This window comes from Triticum aestivum, unplaced genomic scaffold (genome assembly GCF_018294505.1).
Source record: "Triticum aestivum cultivar Chinese Spring unplaced genomic scaffold, IWGSC CS RefSeq v2.1 scaffold48146, whole genome shotgun sequence".
NCBI classification, from domain to species: Eukaryota; Viridiplantae; Streptophyta; class Magnoliopsida; order Poales; family Poaceae; genus Triticum; species Triticum aestivum.
Window position 1 is genome coordinate 61,388 of NW_025228193.1, and position 3,647 is coordinate 65,034.

Genomic DNA, 3,647 nt, shown 5'->3' on the forward strand with positions numbered 1-3,647 from the left:
GGATGTGATCACGGACATGACGAGGAGTCTCGAAATGGTCGAGACATGAAGATTGATATATTGGAAGCCTATGTTTGGATATCGGAAGTGTTCCGGGTGAAATCGGGATTTTACCGGAGTACCGGGAGGTTACCGGAACCCCCCGGGAGGCTGTTGGGCCTTAGTGGGCCTTAGTGGGAAGAGAGGGCAGCAAGGGTGCGCCCCCTAGCCCAAACCGAATTGGTTTAGGGGCAAAGGGGGGCCGGCCCCTTCCTTCTCTCTTTCCCCCCTCCCACCAATCCTATTCCAACTAGGAGAGGGGGGGAGTCCTACTCCCGGTGGGAATAGGACTCCTCCTGGCGCCTTCCCCTTGGGCCGGCCACCTCCCCCTTGGCTCCTTTATATACAGAGGCAGGGGGGCGCCACACACACGATTGATTGGATCTCTTAGCCGTGTGCGGCGCCCCCCTACACCAAATTACACCTCGATAATACTGTAGCGGTGCTTAGGCGAAGCCCTGCGTCGGTAGAACGTCAACATCGTCACCACGCCGTTGTGCTGACGAAACTCTCCCTCAACACTCGGCTGGATCAGAGTTCGAGGGACGTCATCGAGCTGAACGTGTGCTGAACTCGGAGGTGCCGTACGTTCGGTGCTTGATCGGTCGGATCGTGAAGACGTACAACTACATGAACTGTTGATTGGTCGGATCGTCAAGTACGACTACATCGACCGCGTTGTCAGAACGCTTTCTCTTTCGGTCTACGAGGGTACGTGGACACACTCTCCTTCTCGTTGCTATACATCACCATGATCTTGTGTGAGTGTAGGAATTTTTTTGAAATTACTACGAAACCCAACACGTTGATTGTCGGGCATTGAATGAAGTGACGATCAAGAATAAATACCCATTGCCGATGATCAATGATTTGTTTGACCAGTTGCAAGGAGCTAAAGTGTTTGCGAAGATCGATTTGCGATCAGGATATCACCAGCTGAAGATCCGGGAGAAGGATATACCTAAAACAACATTCACCACAAGGTACAGGTTATATGAGTATACAATCATGTCATTTGGACTGACTAACGCCCCTGCCTATTTCATGAGTATGATGAACAAGGTGTTTATGGAGTTTTTGGATAAGCTCGTCGTGGTGTTCATTGATGATATAATGGTATACTCGAAGAATGAGGAGGAGCACAAGGAGCATTTGCGTTTAGTTCTCGAGAAACTCAGGGAACATCAGTTGTATGCCAAGTTCAGCAAATGTGAGTTTTGGTTGAAGGAAGTTGGATTCCTTGGACATGTTATATCAGGAGAAGGTATAGCAGTAGACCCCACCAAGGTTCAGTCAGTCACTGAATGGTTGGCACCCACCTCAGTTAGCGAGATCCGCAGTTTTCTTGGACTCGCGGGATACTATCGGAGATTCATTGAATTTTTTTCCAAGATTGCGAAGCCAATGACGGCATTGCTGAAGAAGGATACCAAATTCAAATGGACGGAAGAATGTGAGCCAAGTTTTCAGGAGTTGAAGAAACGTTTGACTACAGCTCCAGTGCTGATTCTACCGGATATACGCAAGGAGGTAACCTACGAAATCGGAGACAGAGCATATCTTCGTGTATTGCCCTTGCGAGGAGTGAAACGTTTTGGAGTTACGGGAAAGTTAGCTCCGAGATTTGTAGGACCATACCGAGTTTTAGAACGTATGGGAGAGGTAGCCTACAAGTTGGAAGTACCTGAAGGACTGTCAGGAGTTCATGATGTGTTTCACGTTTCCCTGTTGAAGAAGTGTCATGCAGAGATGGCCGATATACCGTTAAGAGATACAGTGCCCCTGGAAGCGATTCAGTTGGACAGTGATCTGACCTATGAGGAGAAACCGGTCAAGATTCTTGAGTTTGCCAGCCGAGTCACTCGCAGCAAGGTTATCAAGTTCTGCAAAGTTCAGTGGAGCCACCATACCGAGGATGGAGCCATCTGGGAATGAGAGGATGATCTTCGCAAAGACCACCCACACCTATTTTCTAGCCAACCCGAATCTCGAGGGCGAGATTCATCTTAAGGGGGGTAGGTTTGTAACATCCCAAATTTTCAATTTGGAATGTTATACATAGGTCATTCATGCATATCATATTTTATTGCATATTTGCTTTGCGATCCTCGAAATTCTAAGCAACTCAAGGACCCACGGAGAGAGTTGGGGATTTCACTGTTTTCATATTTGAATTTTATCAAATATTGAAACGAGGATTATTTGTTTTAATTATTTTGTCTCCGAAAATATTTCATATTAAAATATAAGAGAGGGGATAATATGACTTCCCCAAAATATCTGAAATATTGGAGGAAAAATATTAAAAACAAATAAATATTTTTATTTGGATTTTATTGCTATTTTATTTGCATAGGAAAAATACGCGTTTTTCAAAATTGCATTATAGGCCCAAATAAATGTTCACCTTGTCCGGCATATTTTTAGAGGACGGGAAAAATTTATTTCAGGATCTTTGGATTCCGTTTAGTATTCCTTTTCTTCGTTTTTCTGCGTGGATTTTTTTAAAAGGGGAACCGACCTAGCCGGGCCGTGCCCGACTAGGACTCGCCCGGGGAGGCCTTTAAATCCTGAGCCGCCCGAGCCGCCAGCCCACCCCGCCCCAGCCGCCAGCCCACCCACGCCGCCCGAACCCTAGCGCCGCCCCGCCACCAGCCGCCGCCGCCGTCGCCGTCATTTTTTTTAAAAACCGTTCGGTTTTCTTTTCAAAACCCTAAATTCGTTTTTTTATTAGATCGGTTTAGATTGTTTTTCTTCCGGTTCAGTTAAGTTGCGAACGTTTGTTTGTCCGTTCGTTTTAACGAACGCCGTTCGCCCGTTAGTTACAGACAACGAACGTCCGTTCGTTAGCCTGTTCGTCAGTTTTTCTTTTTCTCGGGTTTTCGCAATTATTTTCGATCGCGATTTCTGATCTGATTTTCGTTTTAGTATAACTTTTCGCTCGTTTGTCGGATTCAGGCGATTCAAGCGCCTAGATCTTCGCCTCGAAGCCCTCTTTCTGTTTAACCAACTTGAACAAGATTTTAGTACTGTAAAATTTGACTTTAGTCCAGATTAGTAAACGGATCTTGTTTCTTTCGCAGTTTGAGTTTCGTTACTCCGTTTGATTTGATTCTTTTTGCAAACGGTAGTTCTTAAGTTGAACTTTCTGGTTAGATCTTCTTATTTGAGATTTACCCGTGCATCTATGATTGATTGCTTATGTATGCTATTTTTTGTTGCGATAGAATTCCCGGAGTGCGAAGCGTGCTACTATGAGTCCCTAGGTTTTGCGGATCGTCAGCAAGGCAAGTAACACATTGATCATACTCTTTTCATACCCAGTTTTTATGCATTAGCTCCAATCCTCAAACACTGCATGATTAGGATGTGATTAACTTGTGGGTATTGGGAAGTAGTTGATGAGGTTGAACCTATTGTCCTGTTATTATCAAACCCTTGGGAGTTACTTCTACGTTATGCTTATATTGCTATGATATGCTCATAGACGTGGTTGCGTGAGTGTATCCATGACAGATGTGAGATTGTTAATTAATGGTTCAACTTAAGGTGACAACTTGAATACACATCTGGGTGGATTGCTTGTTCGGGCACCTGGAGAATCCAGT